The 21,393-nt window shown below is 45.4% G+C and overlaps 1 protein-coding gene and 1 pseudogene across 1 annotated transcript in view; one reads left to right on the top strand and one right to left on the bottom strand.

Annotated features, from left to right (window-relative positions):
- LOC149347045 (uncharacterized) overlaps positions 1-21,393 on the top strand; it is a 116,240-nt gene that overhangs the window by 57,900 nt on the left and 36,947 nt on the right. The window lies entirely within an intron of this gene.
- On the bottom strand, positions 10,860-20,005 carry LOC149347046 (uncharacterized; annotated as a pseudogene).

The following is a 21,393-nucleotide window of genomic DNA, read 5'->3' as shown; positions in this document are numbered from 1 at the left end:
TTACGGAGAAACCAGGTCCGCGCGGGGGTTCATAGTGGCCAGGCTCTGAGGACCGCCGCCCCGGGGAAGCGGCCTTACGGCCGGCCGCAGGCTTAACCGCCTGCGGGATGCCGGGGGATGAGGGCTTAGTACTGCCTCGTAAGAGTCTGGCGAAAACCGAAGATGTGTGGAGTACCGGTGGAGTAGGCCCGGGTCATCTCATCCTAAGCCACGTTCTTGGTTAGTGGCCCGGTCGCCCAGCCTTGAACACTCTCTCCTCAGTAGGAGAAGAGTAAGCTAGGAGAGGAAATAAGTGCATGGATGGTTGGAGGAAGCACAGATGGGCCCCCCGGAGTCTGACCGGTTCTGAGGCCGCGAGGCCGTTGACGAACTGGGCGTCCACTGGCGTGGACAATCACACATACTTCCGGTGTCCGAAAAACCGCGAAAAACCTTCAACGGCTAGTAGCCGGCAGGTGGGAAAAGCCTTCTAGTGAGCGATGAGGAGCCCCAGGTAGCTACTGACCCCGTGTTAGGTTTTCCTGTCTCCGACGGTCGGAGCCCGTTGCGTATGGTGGGTGGTCGGGCATCCCGTGAGTGGGGCCGCACCATTGGGCAATCTCGATGCTCTCCCTGCCCTGGCCAGGCGGGCCAGTAATGGAGTCGAGATAATTGAAGGATCAGAGCAAAAATCTCGCTGTCCCCATTCCCTTCCCACGTCCCATTTCCCTTTCCGCTACTTCCCAGGGGAGGTCAGGGGAGCCTCCCCGGGCCCGCTCTCTCGGCTGTGGGTCGCTAATGTAGCATTATCCCTAATATTTTATTTTTCCACCCACGGGTGGTCAAATTACAACTTGCCTACGGGCATCCTCTTTTATTTTCCAATTGGGTTAAGCCTGTTGTGTGTAAACGGTGCAGGCAGGGGCCTATTATTTTTATTTCCTTTTCGGTTGCCCCAACCTATTCAATGTCTCTCGCGCTTGCCGCTTCCGACGACTGGTTGCGACGGCGACAACTTCGACGACTACTTCGCTTCTGTATCACCAACGTTTCCTGATCCTAACCAATTCAAGACTGAACAGCGCAAGGACACGACGCTAACGGCCCTCTTCGACTGCGCCAGTCATTCCACTGCTGCCCGTTTCTGTATTCGCGCCGGTTTACTTTACAAGAAGAATTTCACACCCGGCGGTGCACGGTTTCTTCTCGTCGTGCCGGAAAGCCTTCGCATCCCTGTCCTTCAACTGATGCACGACGATGCCATGTCTGGCCAGTTGGGAGTTGCTCGTACCCTTCACCGCACACAAGAACGGTTTTACTGGCCCAAAATGCGCCAAACGATTCAACGATACGTAGCCAGCTGTGTCCAGTGCCAGCGTTTTAAGCTTCTTACGTCGTGTTCGCCAGGCCAGCTGCACCCTATCACACCTCCGACCACACCATTTGAGCAAGTAGGCATAGACCTGTTAGGCCCTTTTCCACGGTCTGCGAATGGCAACCGCTGGGTTATCGTGTGTGTTGACCACCTAACACGATACTGTGAAACAGCCGCCATACCGTCCGCCACTGCTTCTGATGTGTCTATTTTCCTCCTGCGCTCTCTCATTCTCCGCCATGGACCTCCTCGCGTTCTCATCAGTGATCGTGGGCGCCAGTTTACCGCGGATGTTGTGGAATAACTGTTTCGTAGCTGCGAATGCAATTTTCGTCACTCGACAGCGTATCACCCACAAACGAACGGCCTCGTCGAACGCACAAACCACACCCTCACCACTATGCTGGCAATGTACGTCGATTCTGACCATAAGAACTGGGATGACATCCTCCCTTTTATTACGTATGCGTACAACACTTCCCAACATGAAACAACTGGTTACAGCCCATTTTACCTTGTGTACGCTCGCGTTCCCCGCCGCTGCATCGACACCATCCTTCCTTTTCCTATCCACAACGAGCCTTCCATCGCCGCCACACTCTGCCGAGCTGAAGAAGCGCGTCGAATTGCCCGCCTCCGCATTTTGGACTCACAGCAGCGCTCTAAACACCGCTACGACACCCGTCACCAGCCCATCTCCTATGACCCTGGCGATCGAGTGTGGTTGTGGACGCCACTACGAAAGCGTGGCTTGTGTCAGAAGCTTCTGTCCCACTACACCGGCCCTTTTGTTGTGCTTGAGCGCATCAGTGATTTGAACTACGTCGTCTCGCGCCTTACTTAGAAATATGCACAGATATATGCATGTGTGTGTGTGTGTTATACTAAAAAGCAACAAGACAATCGGGCCCCCTTTGTTAGCACCGGGGCAGGATATATTGTGAAAACTTCATGTTCCCATGCTCTGTCTCCATTTATGGCCCCAGAAAACTCCCACACAGAGGCACCTCTATCTACTTATTTGTCAAACATTCGTGTAGCAGCGCTCCTAGGATGTAATTACACGAAGCATCTCACAACATTTTCTAGTAAGCCTGCAAACAGAGCAAGAAACGTAGTTCCACACGTGCCAATCCTTTTAGGACTAGGACTGATTTCATGAAAATTGCCTATGTATAATCATCAAATAAGGCCTTTAGAAATGAAAAGATTTTCAGTGTCTTAAATTCCATATGATTGAACAGTGCAACACAGTGTCCATTAAAGCTTTCAGGTGCTATACACACATCCTTGGTAATCAAAGTTCGCAGTTACTGTGGGCGAGTGCCACTTTAAAGCGATTTCTTTTTTATGAATTGGTGTACACAGTATATGTATTGTGTAAAAATGGAGCTTGTTACATGTGCTTTCAGATAACTGAGGAAATGTAATTGCAAACTGGAAATATTTTTGTTTAATTCCTGATATATTTTCCAATTGGAAATATTACTCGTTTGTTCTTGCTTTCTGCAGCAATGTGGACCATCAGGAAAATAAACGTTATGTCTCGATTGTCGTAGAACTTATTCGACAAAACCTAGTTCTTGGACAAAACGATTTCCAACTATTCTAACGCCTCTGTAAACTTTTCCGCCCGCCTGTAAGAAATTAAACAGTGATGTACAGTGTTTAAAGACTTCTAACTAAATCAGTGAGTTCTAAATAGATTACAAGGAATTAGTTTTTAGCGACAGGTGGCAAACAATTTTCGAAGAGTGAAAAGAATGGTTAGATACATTCTGCCGCATTCAATGCCCGCGAACTCAGCTACGAATAAACTGGAGAGATAATTGTCTTGTAGCTGATAGTTTCGTTTTATGTGTAGCCTATATGTAGCGGCGATTTCGGAACGGACTATATATCTGTGCAATTTTTGTTTCCCTTGCCCCTATCCATTAGCGCTGCTTAGCTATCCTCCAGGTATGGGTAGCGCAAAGAGGTTTGGGGCGTAAGAAATACCACTGAAATTTTTGTTCTTATTTTTCGAGAAATAAGTTTGCAGAACGATGAAGAAATTTTATTACCTGCAACGAGAGCAGACAGAATGCTCTATAGTTTGGTGGAAATAGAAATATTTAGCCTAGATGCGGAATCCAGTCGCTAACAGGTTTTTAGAGCACCTGGAAATCAGGCCGCCATATATTTGCTGTTCGAAAAGTATGCCGCCTAGTTTTTTTTTTATTTCAGGTGCATAATACAATTTTTGCCTTTCCAACGTTTTTCTGTTTATCCTCCACGTTTGCAGACAGCAACTACTAGAGTACTTTGAAGTCAGAAGTTAGAAGAATTTCTGCAGGAATCCTAATGACACCGCGAATACACAAATGCTGCCCATAACAGTTTTAATGTTTTCCAACTGTGGGCGTATACATACTTGGGGCCTCTACAATGGCGATCCCCTAGTAATAAGTCTTGTAACCTACGACATTGGTTTTGTAGACGAAGTGCCATTAATCATGTCACGTTTTCACAGTAATGAGCCACAATCTTCCTGCAAGGAATCGCTAATGTTACAGTAAATCATATCAAGTTCACTTTAACTTCTTGAACAACATCATTGATGAAAAACAAACGATTGTAATCATTCAGTGTAAGACGGCGAGGCTGCTTTAAGGTGAACACTGCAGACAGTTCATTAAAGATTTGTGAAATGCATTGGCTACTTGGGATATAAACCACAATAAAATAAGCTACAGAAAAATGCACAACGAAAACGAAAGTAGTTGTGTTGTGCGCCGTTCTTTTTTTTTATGTTCTGCATTGAATATCGCAAGTAGTGCCTACATTTAAAAAAAAATGAGAAGCAACTTTGATTCAGGAATGCAACGTACGTATCGCTCTCTAAGAAATTTTAGAATACGAAAGAGAAGTGATACTGTCGGGTATTTTTCCATATACTATATGTCTTCCCACTTAACACTGGCGAACGTTCAAACATGTCGGCGGCAATAACTGGAGAACGCAACCTTGCATGTACAATATTGTATGCAAATTTTGTGGCCTTGTATATACATACATGCATAGTATTACCAGTACTGGCGAACATCACAAAACCGGTGAATTGTCTTAAGTAGTAAGCTGATTAACTAATTTCTGATAATTAACTTCTGAACTATCACAACTGAACTATCACCAATAGAGATATGTAGGCGGTCGTCAGTAACAGCCATATCGTTTTATAGAATTTCAAAAACGCCATTATTCTCGGCGTTGTGGCTCGACAAAATCTGGCTATATGGTGCTACAATACATGCGCTTTCGAAAAGCATGCAGGCGATACAAAGCAGGTAAAGCAATCTTCACTGCATTTTAAATATCATCGCTGCGATGCAAATACAATAACGACATCCACCGAATGAAGCCTCTCAAGGCTGTCCACAGTAACAGGACGACAATCTCACATCTGAATGCACAATTATATAGCGTAGTCCCAGTCTTCCAACTATAGAGGTATCTGCTTCGGTCTTCCTCTCTCTCTCTCTCTCTCTCTCTCACACACACACACGCACGCACGCACACGCACACGAACGCACACACACACACACACACACGCGCACACACACACACACACACACACACACGCACACACACACACACACACACACACGCACACGCACGCACGCACGGAAAATATACTTCCCTTGAATCTCCAGGTAATGCAAAACCTGCCTGACATTTCTTTGAACTCCGCTAACGCCTACAGCGGCGAAAGCCTTGGCTAGTCATCATGCATTCAGTGTGTGTGGAGCCAAAAGAAGCAGCCGCCGCGGTGGCTGAGTGGTTACGGTGCTCGGCTGCTGATCCGAAAGACGCGACTTCGATCGCGGCCGCACCGGTTGCATTTCGGTGGAGGCGAATTTATAGAGGCCCGTGTACTGTGCGATGTCAGGACACGTTAAAGAACCCCAGGGGTTAGATTTTCGAGCCCTCCGCTGCGGCGTCCTTCATAACCTGAGTCGTTTGGGGACGTTAAACCCCATAACACTAGAACCAAACCAAGCCAAACGAACGCAGATGGTGGGTACATGAAAACAGGATGTGCTCTTTCAAAAGTGGTGTTTTTTGATGCTCTCGCTAGAAGAGATAAAAGAAGAGGAAAGGTTAAACTATGCGACGGTTAAGCTTGTAGCTTTTTACCTATAATTCTACCAGCGCGCATTCCCTCCCGGTTACGAGCACGTTTCCGAGCAGCCGCGGATCTGGACTGCAAAACTTGCTATTCCATGCACCGTGAATGTGGTGCAAAGCGGCTTTTGGCGTCGGCTGCACGCTGTTGGTGCGGCACGCAAACGGGTGCCGAGAGGCTGCTTGTCGTGGTGGTGGCAAGAGGCGGTCACGTGACCTGGGGAAGAGGGGAACGGTGTTGGTCTCGTGATCGCTTTGGGAAACAACGAACCGTTGGCGCTTGCTTCGTGGAACGCCTCTTAAAGAGATACTTTCTGTAAAAACAGCAAACACAGGTGCCACCAGTCCATCGAACCCAGATGCAATACTTCGAGGTATTAGAAGTTTTATGAACAGGCTGATACTACAGAAAACGCATTGTTCACTCTTGAGTCAAAAAAGTAATTGCTATACCCAGAAGGTTACGCGTGGATGCTTTACACCACCTCTGCGGAGCTTCGAAACGGGAAATGCAGCTAGCGCCTCTCGATCGAATCGATGATAGTGCATGTCCGGGGTGAGCGTTTGGTCGAAACAGCAAGAATTATAGGTTGGGAAAGTTGGTTTTCAGGAAGTAGCAGCCATGGCGCAAGGGCAAGAGAACGCGGACAGTGAACTTGAAATAAATGGTGACCCGGAAATTGAGTGTTTTGTTTCGTCACTCGTCTATCCTTGTTTTTCTTGAAGTTCGTGACTCAAGCTCCGTGACTCACGGTGTGCCAAAGACAGGCGCAACAATATACGCTGTAATATGCAGAATGCCGGGAGGCACGATAAATGCGTAAAGCGCTTTCACACTGTCTTGTACACATACGTTTTTAGGGGCAAGAGTGACTTAGCCCCCTCCTTGTTCTGAACCTTGCCGTACGGCATACCGGCACCACTTGACGGTGCACTCATTGTGTTAGTTTTGTCCCGGACATTACGCTACGATCAGTTCGCCTAATGCATCCACGCTTACTTGTGTCGTCTATTCTGTACAGAATGCCTACTATACACACACAAACCTGACAGAGTTCGGAACGTGCACATTTGCGTGAATGCTCAGTCCAGAAGCGACTAAGAGAAATAAGAACGTGACATTGGTGCACAAGTGTCACGAGAGGAAAACTGATGTGTTAGGTGAACTCGCCACCTTCTTTTCGGTTTACTAGATGCGGCAAGAAAGACACTTTTTAACCTTCTTTTCGTCCACTGCTGCCGTTCCCGGAAAGCGGTCGTCCCCATGTGTGTCACCTGAATAGGGACGCTAACATTGCGTGTTTAGCAGGAAGGGTAGGGGGCAGAGTGTAGAGGATTTCGCGGCGTCGCGAAGGCCCTGTACACCCTAGTCAAAAGTATACAGCCCGAGGGGTTTGCTTACGAAGCCTGCACCCTGCCTATTTATGCATCCTCAGCGACCGTAACCTCTCGCAAGAGGAACGGCTTCATATGTCCTGAACCTCCTCAAGATTTGTACAGCTAGACATGCAAGGGCCCGCTAAACAGCTTAGAAGCAAACCCCGTGAGCTGTGCACTTTTAACGAGGGCTGTACGTCTGTGGAAGGAAGGAAGTTTTTAAACCTGTTTATGTTTTCCATGTCTATTTGGTATGTGCAAGAATTCTAAAAGCTCGCCCTTGAATGGGTTGGGACTGTGCCAGTGGCCCAGGTGTTCTCTAAACCTTTAGGATGCTCCAAGTCCTCCGAATTCTCCACACGCACACCAAGATGTGAAACACCGTTTTAGACACTGTTCCTGTACTGGAAAAATATTTCTGAACAATTCTTCGTTTTGCCGATGTAGCTGGCGGAGCAGTGAGCACAACGGATGTTGTAGACAATGCCCGGTGCTCGTTTATAAAGTGCGCAATTTTTCGGCGCAAGCATGAAGTGTCCGTAAGTTGACAATGGTTGATGACACGTCTCTAATCCCTGCTTCTCAAAAAGACAGGCTAGCGTGTCACTTGTGCCTCTGATCTACGAGAGAATGATGTGGGCTGATGTCGCGACCTGAGTATCCTCTCTGGCAGTAGCGTGTATCGATAGTAGGGTCTAGTGAGGAAGCTTGTCGACGCTTATAGAGAAGGGAGGCTCAGCCACACCGTAGCCCGAGTAACGAGTAGCACACTTGCCTCTACCGCCTACCGCTACTCCACCAACTTGGATTCAGGGGCCTCGGCTGACTTTCTGAATGACCGTGCACAGGCGCTCGCCTGTGAGCAAGGGAACCAGGTTTCATCGGCCACGTTTAGGGGTTCGAGCTAGAATGTGGGGCTAGGCCCTGAGGACCACCGCATATACCTCCCTCCACATTACATTATCTAGAGCGGAAGCTGTCCTATATCGGCAGGTACAGACAGGCGCAGGTTTCCTGATGAAAACGTGAGCAGACAGGAAGACTCTCTCCCCTTGACTCAAAACCGACATATGCATCGCCCCACCGGCACCCGTCTACAGACAGCTTTCGCATCGGCCCCTGACTCTCTACCACGTCGTCTGGGAAGGTACTAGCGCCCCCCAACTGCCGATCCGCCATCCCGCAAGGGCCTCATGCGACCACTGGCTGTCCTTGCCAGACGACCATCATCTGTGCCTTCGCTATGAGCGCGATATATAAGGCGGCAGTGCGTGCTGGTAAAAAAAGGCTCACCCTCGGTGGCTAAAATTAATTTTAGTATAGTTCCTCTCTATTTTGCTATCAATTTATACATTTACCTTTCAACCTGACATAAACTTGTTGCAGGGTATCGTTACAGTAAGCACGGAAATACGCCGCGGCATTTCATCTACCAAGCTCATTATCCACACTGAACTGAGACGCTGACCCGACATCATCTGTCTTCCAACTCACGAGACCCAAAAAACTTATGCGGTGCACCGTCGGTGCTGAGAACAGTAACAATAAGTGCCAGCTGGCAAGCAAACGTGGATGCAAAAATGGCTTCTAAACAAAACTCTTTATTTGGGCTGACTTGCGCCCGCAGTAAACAGAATGAGTCAGTGGCGGCGTAGCAACAAGCGAGCTCCGCGGTCGTCGAACTGAATTCCCGCCGCTCTCGGCCATGCTCTTTTTAAAGCTGATAGCCAACTTTCTAGATAAACCTTGGCAAGTTATTTGAACACTCTGGAACAAAGTAGAATCGGCTGCGCCTGGATCCGATCAATCGAGATAAATCTAGGCGCATCTTGCATCCCAAACGAAGGTATAAAGCGGCGTGCGGGCAGCTTTGAAGAATGAACAAACAAACACTACGAAGATTCGCGGCAATATAGTGAAAGGACACGTAGAAACCGTGCTCAGAAACGCGGTCCCGAAGAACTGGCGCCGTATAATTTCATTTGGAGCAACGAGTACTGCTTCGTTTGCTGTCGCTTATTTTAAAATTCCAGTGAAGATGACTCTGGTGGCTGTGGCAGAAAGATGTGCAATGAAATGTAAGCCACGAGTGCTCATGTTGTGTGCCAAACGCTGGCTTTTGGCCCGTAAACCACACGTCTCTACTCATTTATTTTTACATTTCATGCACTGGTAAATACACGATTCCAGTGATAAGAAGAGGGCAAGTATTCAAGCTCATATCCTCTCATTTCACGACTTCAGTACGGTCCCACAGAGTGCAATGGCTTTCGGACTTGGCGCTTTCTGCCATTCGTCACCATCTACTTATATAAACAACTCCTGCATAGTGAAATTACTTGCGATGCCTTCGTCGTAAGCTGCAGATGGCAGTTTACCTACTTGAGCAAGAAAACGTGCGAAACAGAGAACAGTTCACACATTTGGAAAAATTTCCACGCTGTTTCTACTGCTTAATCATACGGTGTAAGCTACCTGCGAAGCATGCGGTTATTGCAGTGTCTCGGGGCTGACGACCATGTTTATTGCACGTAACGGCCACTATATATAATGACGCGTTCGCAGAGTTTGTTCAGAATCGCTTCACTCCACGCCTGCCTCTGGCATCATCATAGGTCGCGTTCATATCTACGAGCCGTAGTGGAGCGACAGTCAAGTTTTGTACATGATTGTGGAGAATAGGGTCTCTCGAGAATGCCAACTCTGCTTCTAGGCGAACGCCCCCTAAATTTAGTAGGCCTATATCAGGAAGCCTCTGCTTAGTAGTGGACGTAGCTAGGCTGATGATGACGATCCGGAGGCTGTTGATCAAGGTCTGCCAAGGTATTGGTTGCGGCCCTGCTGAGCGCGCTTTACATACGGTCAACAAGCACTCTCTACTATTCTACAGAGAAAGCTTTCAGACTAGAGCAAAACTGTAGCAATTGGACGAAAGAGAACTTTTCAAGTAACCGGCGAACCTGCAATGGGTGCAGATCAGTAAAGATAGGTTCGTGGTGTCTGTCTCAACAATCAGGTTCCATGCGCAACGAAGGAGGGGCAGGATTGGACTAGTCGCATACGGTGCAAAACGACTGTGCCCCAGAGCATGGGCTAGTGAACGAAGTTGGTTCAGTACGATAAAGAAAGCATCCGCGAAGGCGTTCCAAACAAGCTTCAATTCCTTTCCAACTTTTTTTTGTAATTTAATACTGATGCTGGTTACGTGTTTTTTTTTACATTTTTCGCATTTTGTTTATAATTTTTGTCCTCTTGCGCAGGAGGATATTCTGTCGGATGTATGGTGCTTGTAACGGTTATTGGTGCCTCCGACGATTCCTGTTACGCTAAGGATGTTTTAGAAAGCTAGCAAGCCCTAAGAACTCACGTGGACCAACAGCCTATACGTAAGCGAAAATAATCGGAGGGCAAACATAAGCTCCGCCTTAAACAAATGACGCGATAGCCTAATGGGTCTATTGCCATATATGCAGAGGGTCATTCCCTAATTTCCATTCATTGATCACTGGTAGTCCTCATTTTCTCTCCTGGCACTGTGGTGCTGCAGTTAAGCGGTGCGCCACTGCCCTGCGGCGGCAGGTGCCCATGGGCCTTGGGCAGCCCAATTTGCTCTTCCAGAGCGACCAATCATTAAATTAAGTTCCACTTGCCAGAGTGGTTAGTTTGCTCACTATGTAGTGGGGATGTTGTTATGACGCCGCAAGGCCCCGTACCTAGGTAATCAACCTGCCTCCCGGGTTGCTGTCTGGGGACCGCCTGCCAGGGTCATGCTGGTGATTTTTCGCTCACAAAGCCGACCACGCCGACGCCGCAGTTTCTGATTAACGGGACCTTTAACGCTATCTCGTTAAAATGGCAATAAATTTGAAATGATAGAAATTTTCTTTCTCTTTAAAGCGTCGATGCATCGATTCGGGGTAATATCTCACCGCTCAGGCTAGAATATTTGCTTTCGTTCGAATGTTTATTCGAATAAACATCTGTCGTAGATGTGGTATTTTGGTGACACACCGCAGACCAGGTCGTAGACAAACTTGCAACAAGAGACGTCTTCTCCAAGAGCCTTCTGCGGTTGCCACAGGCTGCGCCCCTTTCCTGCGATAAAAAACTTGTTTGCTTCTTTCACTCTAGAATATTACCCTATCACAGTCACATGACGCTCCGGATAAGCGTATGAAATTTCTTCTCAGATTCGTTCTGAGCAAAACGTGCACGGCCCACCTTTCGCCCACTTCTGGCTGGTCTGCCGGCGCCTGATATCAAATGCAAGAAGAAAGAATAAAACTTCGAAAAAATTCCACCGTATATCAGCCGTGACGTCTCAGACGCAAAACTTTCTCTTTCACTGATAAACTTTCGGTCTAAAATTGAGTCTAAAGGGAATTTTCGCTAGTTTTGAGTCGAATACTTAAGGCAAATAATTTTTTTTTTTGGGCTGGAGGTATTCCAAACTGCCTCTATACATTCCTGCGCTTTGGCTTTCATTATTATTGATATACAGCCCAGAATGATTAAATACACTCTCAAAAATATTGGCAGAAGAGCAGGAATTTCCAAACCGGTGCAGAAAAAAGATCGTAAAAATGAAATTTTGAACGTCTACTTGAAAGAATTTTAGGTTGAAGCATGAAGCTTCCCAGGATCTCTATAAAGTTTAGAGTTCATTACTGTTCTCAATGTAGCTGTGGCGAAACACTGCATTTTTTGAATAAAAACAGCGCAACAGACGAGAACAAGAAGAGAGGACACACAGACACAGGCGCTGTGTCTTCTTCTTGGTAACGTCTACTGCGCTGTTTTTATTCAAATAATGTACCAACTAGCCCGGCTTATTCCTCTCTTGTACTTTGCATTTGCTGCAGTCTGTGTAGGCGGAGGTCAGGTTGAAGCCTAGTCCCGGCACTGAAAGTGAAAATCAGGGGAGGCTTTTCGGAGCTGGAAAGCGCTTGCAAGTGCCAACAAAGCATCACACGTTTCGATCCGGCTTTTTACACTAATGCCGTCACGCTCGGTAACATTCCGAATGAAGTTCCAGCTTCATTTGATTTCTACTCTATAAGGAGCCTTCGAGTCTTTTAACAACGGCGCCTTTTCATGTTACCTTACTCGTCGCAGTTGGTTTCTATTAGTTTCCAAATTTGCTTGGGGAAGGCCTTCGTCAATATATTAATGTGAGAATGCGAGCAGCAATAATGTTCGTCTTGCTGCGCCAAGATGAAAGGCGAATTTTCTACCAGCTTTTCACCTGAAGGGCAGAGTTCTGACAGCAATTTTATCATCGCGACATGAAACAATGATCGGAGAATCGTGTACGCAGTGGATATATTGCAGGATATTAAAACGATGCTGTTTGTGACAACGCTTCTTTTCTGATTAGGAAGAAAAATAGCACCACTAGCGAGTCACGAATTCTAGCGCAACTTACCTGGTCCTTGAGATGTTGCAAAAAAGATGCAGCACGTGCCAGTACAAGTGTGTAGGAGCCTAGTCTGTCAGCACTTACTCTAATTTCTGGCATCTTTTACTGCGTAATTAGGAAATCAAATCAAATCAAATCAAAATCAGCTTTATTCAAACGGTTAGTAAAAAAAATACATGCGAATCATCTGGGCCCTTAGCAAGCTTCTCGGCTAGACTTGGGCCCATGCAGGAAGTGCAAAAAAGTTATTGCGAGACAACTCAGTATTATACAGCAGCTATGTGGCAGTTATATACAAATAAAAGCGAAATACTCAGGAAATTACGGAATAGTTAGGAGGACAAAAACAAAAAATAAAAGAATGAATGCACCAAAAGAAACGCTGATTTATAGTGGAGTCGAATATTGCTGGCTCCGAAAAAACTTCTTTATTTCGGCGACTGACAATTGACCTATTTTTAAATTAGCTGGCAGTAGATTCCAAATTTTAGCACTGGCATAGGCAATAGTTCTTTTACCGTACACATTATTCATAACTGGAAGGCTAAAACGACCATTAATAAAATTTCTAGTTGGGTGAGATGGATATACGAAAACAGATGATGATAGTGGGATGATAGTGGGATGTTATGGTTTAGTATATGTATAACATAACCACACAAGCTAGTTTGAAATCCTGCATAGCAAAGAAAGGTGTAATGTCTAGGTCACGAAAGAGCGGAGCGGATATATCTGTGCGTTTACTATGTGTTATTATACGAAGGGCTCTTTTTTGTAAAATTGCTATTTGATTTAAGTAAGTGTTAAACGTAAGTTCCCAGGACTCTATACAGTAAGTCATATAGTTTTGAAAACGGCAATAATACAAAATTTTTAATGTGCGAAGCGAGAAGAACTTTCAAGCATTTATTAAGACAAAGCAAGCCCGTCTCAATTTACTGCTTACACGAATTATGTGAGGACTAAAATTGAAAGCTGAATCTAGAGTTACACCAAGATATACCTATTGATCGACTCGTTCGTTGGCATTTGGGCCTATTTTTAACTTATCTAAGCTATTTGAGTTTTTATATGGACTGGAGAAGACAATGTATTTAGACTTTGAGGTGTGAATTGTGAATTTATTTTGCAAAAACCACTGGGATATCAGAGAAAAAACACTATTAGCGTGCGTTTCGACCATGTTACGTTCATGGCTAGAGTAGAGAAGAGCTGTATCGTCAGCATACATAATAGTTTGGGCATAATTCAGAGCGTCTGTCAGATCATTTGTGTACAAAAAAAAAGAGTGGAATAGGATGGAATAAGATGGAAAAAATAGGATGGAATGAACGCTTGATACGGATTTCTCAATTTTCACACATTGCTTTCGAAAGCAAGAGAGCTTTCGAAAAACTGCTTTGATTGACCTGTGAATCCATACCGATATAATTTTGATTGTAGTATATCGTGGTTCACAGTGTCAAACGCTTTTTTAATATCAATAAAAATGACAACTACGTACTCTTTGTTATTTAATGCTTTGTTGATAAATTCACTTAAACACTGTACAGCCGTGGAAGAAGATCTGTTTTTCGTGAAGCCATGCTGGTTGTCTACTAGTACGTGATACTTATCCAGAAAATTTGTAAAACGCTTCATCAATAACCTTTCAAATACTATGTTAAGGGCAATAAGTATTGATACTGGTCGATAGTTCTGGATGTCATCCTTACTACAGGACTTGTATATGGGATGGACTTGCGCTATTTTAAATGCGTCTGCATATGTGGTCATGTAGAAGGAACCATTAAATAATTTTTCTAAATAATCACTCAGTTCCTCAATGTGCTGTTCAATAACGAGTAAGGAGATCTTATCTTTACCTGGTGTTCTTCCTCCAGTCATTGTTTTAACAGTAGAGATGTCATCAGAAACAAAAAAAATAAGTACAGGAGCTAAGGAGCTCGGGGGCTTCGTGCATACTTAGTTGTTTCGCAAGAGTTGGACCTATATTACAGAAGTATTGACTAAAAAGTCTTCCGCAAGGCTTTCTCTGGTTCTAGTTGGTGGTATAATTTCTGGCAGTATATGATCCCTATCGAACTGCAATAATTTAGTTAACTATTTTTCACATTTTGCGCGGAGCATGCTAGTTGCTTTCTGTAAGATTGTATGATACTTCTTTTTGAATTTTCTAAGGCCAGAGCTTTACTTCTGTGTATTTTATATTGTATTTGATAGTTTTCATTGACTTTGAACTCCTTGTGCTTTCTATACCATGTATCTTTAGTTTTTATAGCGGCTAAGATCCCAGTCGTTACCCAAGGACATATTGAGTCACAATATTATGATTTTTCCAAATAACTGTTTCTTTAAAGCGAGATGAGATAGCATTTATGACGTGGTCAAATTATTTATTAATGTTCGTACTGTTCTAAACATTTATCTCTAGAGTGCGTATACGGGAACTTAACAGGTTATGATCATCAGTTGTTTTCACACGTTTCTTAATTTCTTTTTTTGACAAAACACGATGCTTGAAAGAACACTGGAAAATTATCAGAAATATCAGCATCAGTAACACGAGAGATAGACGATGAGTCTTCCAGGCGTTTTGTCTTCCGCGCAAATTAACTACCGGTCATGACTGCACACTTTCAGGCGGAACAAATGTCACATAAACGCACATTACAACCAGTGAACTGCCCTTTTCTTCAATGGTACAATAAGACAGTTAAAAGATTTTTTGTGAAGATTTCAAAGACACAAGGGACTCTGCCGGGTCTGGAAATACATTCCTCCTTTTCTTCAATTCCAACGAAGCTTTGGAATATTTCATTTCTTTCAGTACTTACCAGTAATGATATCTACATCTCTCTAAAGTATTATTTTGTCCTGGATGCGTACAATATACTTCTCGCTCTTGCACATCGCCTTTGCTTAATAACCTGCTATTTGTCTTTGTTTTAAGCATTCGCGATTCTAGTAAAGGAAGGGGGGGGGGGGAGAATTGCGCGCATTTTGTGGAATGCGTCCACTTAGGCGTATATCGATCGCTCACAATATCTCTCCTGGGGTTCCTCAATCGGTGCTATTCTAGAATTCTTATAGGACAGCACAGGCTGTAAAAATTCGCTTCAATGGGATAAAATGCAGTGCGTTATAAATAGCCCTTCTGGTCTATTTTAAAAGCAAGTGGAGGCTCGAATAGGTTTATCATTTTTTCTGTGGAGATTTCATCACCGTTATAGGACGGCATAAGCCACGTCTACCTCATTGCATGTGAGCGAAAGCCTAAGAGCTTGTGCTTTATATAGCGCAGCTGTTCAACCGAATGGGTGGGCCAAAAGTGCGTGAGAATACTATCGTTCAGATACAGTACCGTATCGAAATTGATTATCCCCACCTGAGTCTTGGCAACCTTCTTCATATCGAAGTGTAAAAATTGGGTGCCCAAACTTAGAACTAACATCAATCAACTGAGATTAAGACATGTTAAACTGTGTTATGTCACCTTAAATGAAAATCTTGAGCAGTGTAAACCGTTCTGTGACTGTCCTTTCAGATTTGTCGCTACGTCAGGGTTAGGGACCTTTGGGTAGTTTCGCTTTAAACTATTTCAGCGCACCTGGGGAGAGAAGAACTGACGTTTAAAAATGAATAATTCCTGCACGAACAGGGTCAACAAAACTGAGCATGAGCACGGCTCCGCGTGACTGCGCGCATGCGGAGTACCGTTGCGACCAAGCTGGTAGCAAACTCGTGCAAACGGGCAGATGACACGAAACACCACGTCGAGGGCTCTCCTTCTCGTGTGCCACTCTGCAGTAATTCATGACTTCGTTAGATGCAACGGCCCTCCACACGGGAGCGGCCACGCAGAGCCGTGCTCCAACTAAGTGTGACTAACCCTGTACTATCAGCAAGAAATGAAACGCGAACAAGACAAGCGAGTCACGAACAGGAAAATAAGAAGCTCTTAGTTACGAGAAGCTTAATACTACCGGAGGGTAATTTCACTTAAAAAGCACGAGGACTCTTGCTCACAAGCGTTAATCAAACTCGCTTCTATTTGCTCTCCAGGAGCTAATATGTTGGCTGGTTTGGTGGTATGTTGGTGTTTTTGTTTTGCCACCCCAGTTTCCTTGTTCGCGTTTCATGCGTTGCTGATAGTACATGCACCCCTTGAGGCTGTGGCAGTGGTCGAATAGACATAGGTGCCAGGAAGCAAAGCTGCTTTGTTTTTGGAGGTGATGGTTCAAACCCTGCTCAGGGATGAAGTCTTTTCTTCCACACTGTAACAAAGTAGGACGTTCCAGTTGGCTTTGCTCAAGCTTCTATGCCGGCAATTGGCGCTAATCTCTCGACTGGCTGGACAACGGTGCGTATAATGAAGTTTCCTACCCCTGGGCACACTTTTATGAATCGGTTTCAATGGCCTTGGCTGCAAAAAAACAGGCTAACCCCCCCCCCCCCCCCCACACACACACACACACACCACACCACACAACATGAAACTCTTCAACAGGTGTCAAAGTATTCTAGCATCAATGACGTGTACTTGAGTACAGACACCATGAACAGACAACGCTGAAGCTTCATAGGTTGCATGGCGCCGAACTCACCGGTGAGGGACTCTGCGTGATGAATGTTTTTCGCATATATCCAGAAGACAAAAGCGTTGTTCTGGCGCTCCTGTATAAAAAAAAGACAACGACTATTTGATGTGGCCCGAAGGAATAATTATGCAATGAGTAAACAAAGAGAGCGCTTGGGGGAGGTTTGTTTTGGATGCATTTCAGTACAAGATTGGACTCTGTTTAGCTGGACGTGCAGAGGAGGCGCTGTGAAGCACAGGGGCTGGTATTTTCAGCTCGCTGCATAATTTGCCGCACCTAACAGGAGGGTTTTATAAGAGGAGGGCGTAACTAGATTCGTGATAACGAAGGAATGGTCTTTTTTTCCAGAGCCGCTGAAAAAATTTGGATTTCATTGCTATAGTTTAGTGTACCATGTTAAAATGTAATGGCTGGCAGTGTAAAGGTATCGGTTTAGATCACAGCGTTTTGAACATAGGAGTGGCATAAATGGGGACTGTCAGTTCTGTAGTTTTTCGTTTCTTTTCCCGCTCTTTAGGCAGTGGCGCAATGCATCTTAGCAGTGCGTGCCGTCATTCAAAAAATAGCCAGTCTGCCCTTAGCGGATCGGAAGCTCATCATCGTGCAGAGCAGGCTCGCAGTGGCGCAGGTTCTTGTCACGTAGGTATGCTATTAGCAGGTAAGAGTTAGCAACTGCAGCACCCCTGTTTTACCGCCACCCACAAAACTAGACAACTATATTCTACATTTATTCTAACTTTGTGTATCGACTGTTGCGGAAATAGACGCGCCCCGTAAAATGCTTCTTTCAGCTAAACCGGCGCATTGTTCGAGCTCAGATTTCGCATAGAAATGGCATTTGGTCGGCAGAATTGTTTAATACCACGTTTGCTTGGTGTACTTACCTGATTCGAACAGAATAAGTCGGATATTCACATCGTCTGCGGCGACGACAAAAAAAAATTAAGCTGCTCTGTCAGCTATCGCACCGATGGCGCCATTTCGTTTGTTGGTCGTGAACAATCAGCAAAGGAAGGGATTTTGGGGGGTTTGAAGACGCTCTTTCAACTGGTTTTTTAATTCTCACAGAAAACTTAGCTTGCTTTGAAAACTAAGTTTTGCCAAGCTAAGTTTTCTGTAAGCAATAAAAAACCAGTTGAAAGAGCGTCTTCAACCCCCCCCCCCCCCCCCCCCCCCCAAAACCCCTTCCTTTGCTGATTGTTCACGACCAACAAACGGGATGGCGCCACCGGTGCGATAGCTGACAGAGCAGCTTAATTTCCTTCGTCGTCGCCGCAGACGATGTGAATATCCGACTTATTCTGTTCGAATCAGGTAAGTACCCCAAGCAAACGTGGTATTAAACAATTCTGCCGACCAAATGCCGTTTCTATGCGAAATTTGAGCTCGAACAATGCGCCCGTTTAGCTGAAAGAAGCATTTTACGGGGCGCGTCTATTTCCGCAACACGCGATATAATAAGGCATTTTTGCCACCGTTTTGAGACATCCGCTAGGTAAGTAGTATTGGAAAAGTGTTATATAAAAGACTATCATTAATAGAAAGCGATAGAATATTGTCACGGAATGGTGACTGCAGTTCGGCGGAGAGGAAACCAGCGAGAATGTCTTCGAAACGAAACTCTTTACCTGGGCTGACTTGCGCTCGCAAAGAACTGAATCCCTCGGCGGCGGCGTATATGCGTGCTCGGCGGTACTCGAACAGAATGCCCGCCGCTCTCGGCCGTGCTCTTTTTAAAACTGATAGCGAACATTCGAGATAAAGCTTGGAAAGTTACTAGAACATTCTGGCACAAAGTAGAATCGGCTCCGGCTGGATGCGATCAATCGAGATAAATCTAGGCGCGTCTTGCGTCACAAACGAAGCGATAAAGCGACGTGTTGGCAGCCTTGAAGCATGAACAAACACTACGAACAAACGCTACAAGATTCGCGGCAATATCTTCAGCACTAGCTCTTCGTCCCACCCGTACGAGAATAAAGCTTTTGTATGAAAATACCTTTGCACTCTTTCCCACGTCTGCCTTTTAAGAAAGTGTAAATGCAAGTACTATTTTGTTCTGCATAAGAAATGGAAGCACCTTTGTCGGCCAGTTAAAATATTTTAACGCGTGCAGACTACAAGTGACAGAATAGACGAGCTGAATGTTTTAAACTTTCACGTAAATAAAAATGTTTATGTTTTAATATTAAGCAGAAATTTTTCCTTTCTTTCGATCTCTTTGTAAACTAAAAATTACAGATAGACCAGAAATCACAAACTCGATTACGTTGAGTTACTCGGAACCTTGGACGCCGTTTCACCAAAGTGCGAAGAAATACGCATGACTAGCACTAATCTTAATAGCGGAGTCACGAAAAGCAATGGAAAGAATTTCACAATAAATTAAGGAAAAATGTCTTCGAAGGTGATCAAGACAAGTGACGCTTTAGGGCAGGTACATAAAAGCTCTTTATAGCGCGGACGCGGATCTGCACGCTATCTTTATGGCAAAGAGATCATCAAGTTTGTGATCATAATTGTCCACTTTAGCCTAGCATTTAATCTCCTGTTTATTTTATGCCGAAGCCTTGCAAGATAATGGATAACCACAACATCAATAAAAGTCACAGGGTTACTGTAGAGACATGGGAGAGGCCCTTGCTCTGCAGTGGGTGTAGTCAGGCTCGCGATGATGATACTAGAGATTTCCATTCGTCATCAACAGAAAATATATTCACACATTGCATACTCTTAGTCTGGGCAGCCATTTCGCAAAAAGGGCGAAAACAGAAATTTTGAGAATATAGTTACTTAACTGCCTAGATTCCAGTAGGTGAATTAGCCAGAGAACACTATGATGCGCGAAGATGTAACAATTATGATGGGAGCACAGCTACCACCGGTACGTCGCCTACGACATTTTTTTGAGGCGATTGAACCGAGTATCGTGCGTTATGTTAAGCTCTATCTGATGACTTACACCGCGTTGTTTCCACCATATCGAGCTCGTAAAATGGCAGAGTTGTCAACGAAAGGACCTTCCTGCCAAACGGTGAGGCACTTTGCACCCCCTCCGAAGAATGAGCCTTCCTTGAAATTCTGGTACATTACATACCAGATGTCCTGCAGTGGAAAGCACTGAAATAAACACGAAAATAGCGTCATTTAAACAAAGGCAGCCACCATCGACGGAACCTGCATTTTCTAGCTCCCGTCTCCTTATTTCGACGACTTCTTTTTTTTCAATCCTTCTTGGCTAACTGGGCCCAAAATGTGAAGGAGTTACACAAGCTGAAAACGTTCTCGCACAGAAGGACTAAAAGATGTCTGTCGTCACGTTGTTATTAAGCAAAATGGCGAACGGTATTAGAAGCGAAGGCTTAGGGTCACTATTGTGTTAGGGCTGACTGACATCTGTTACCTTAAGCACTCGGGGGTAACGGTGAATTTCATGCATATATTAATCTTTCGTCCGCACGACGTACTGGGCTAACAGAGTCAGGTCTTGCGATAATACACTGGTTGGCCCGACTACATTGCAATGCTCCTGTGTATCGTCGTGTAGCCTGATTTAGTGAGATGTGTGTACAGGATTATGATTGACCACGCACTGTTTCAGCCCGTATTAGATCTCCAACACGGCCACTTATTTTTCATCATCTCTTTCACGCTGTAGAGTTTCTTCCTGTTTTTGTTTTTTAGCTGTTACCTCACGCCACGCATTTCTTTTTATGCGAAGCATATTACTAGAGCTACACTACAGCCCGTCGAGCGCGGCGGTGGAGCTACCATTGACCTTTGGCGTGACCACGTGACACCACGTGACAACATGACGTCAAAGCAGAGGAGAGATGGGCTGCCGGCTCGCGCGGTCGGCCGCGGCGGTGGAGGCTCCACATCAGAGGCGCGGCGGCTGACTACGTGACAACATGACGTCACAGCAGAGGATAGATGGGCTGCCGGCTCGCGCGGTCGGCCGCGGCGGTGGAGGCTCCACAACAGAGGCGCTGCAGCAGACCACGTGACGCTACAGCAGCGGTATAAAGCTGAGCTTGCCTCGTTCTTCGGGCACTTACGAGGCGGCCAGGTGTTGGGATGCCGCCTAGAAGCAGGGCTGATTTGAACGAGAAGCGAAAGCTTCAGCGTGCCACAGATACCGATGAAGAGCGGGATGAACGTCAACCAAGGAAAGCCATGTTTTACCAAGCCTAGCCATCAATATGCTTCGCATCTGACTAGGCTTAACCTTAGCTAAGCCTCAGCCATTTTTCCGACGCTGTGGCGTGTCGTGTCGTCCCTTTCCATTCATTGAAACACACCCTTAATAGTACATTGTCTACAGAGTGAAGCATTTCACGCCTACAATGCGTCTCGCATCACTATTATACAAAATGTATCACCACAATCGTATTAACGAAGAGCTTCTCTCTCAACCATCCTGTATTTTATCCCGTACAGATCACCTCCATGTCTGTCATGCCATTTTTCTGAATGAA

The sequence above is a fragment of the Amblyomma mixtum genome, chromosome 4 (assembly GCF_055824585.1).
Source record: "Amblyomma mixtum isolate Tamu chromosome 4, ASM5582458v1, whole genome shotgun sequence".
NCBI classification, from domain to species: domain Eukaryota; kingdom Metazoa; phylum Arthropoda; class Arachnida; order Ixodida; family Ixodidae; genus Amblyomma; species Amblyomma mixtum.
The sequence above is the reverse complement of the archived record's forward strand: the minus strand, read 5'-3'. Positions and strand labels throughout refer to the sequence as shown.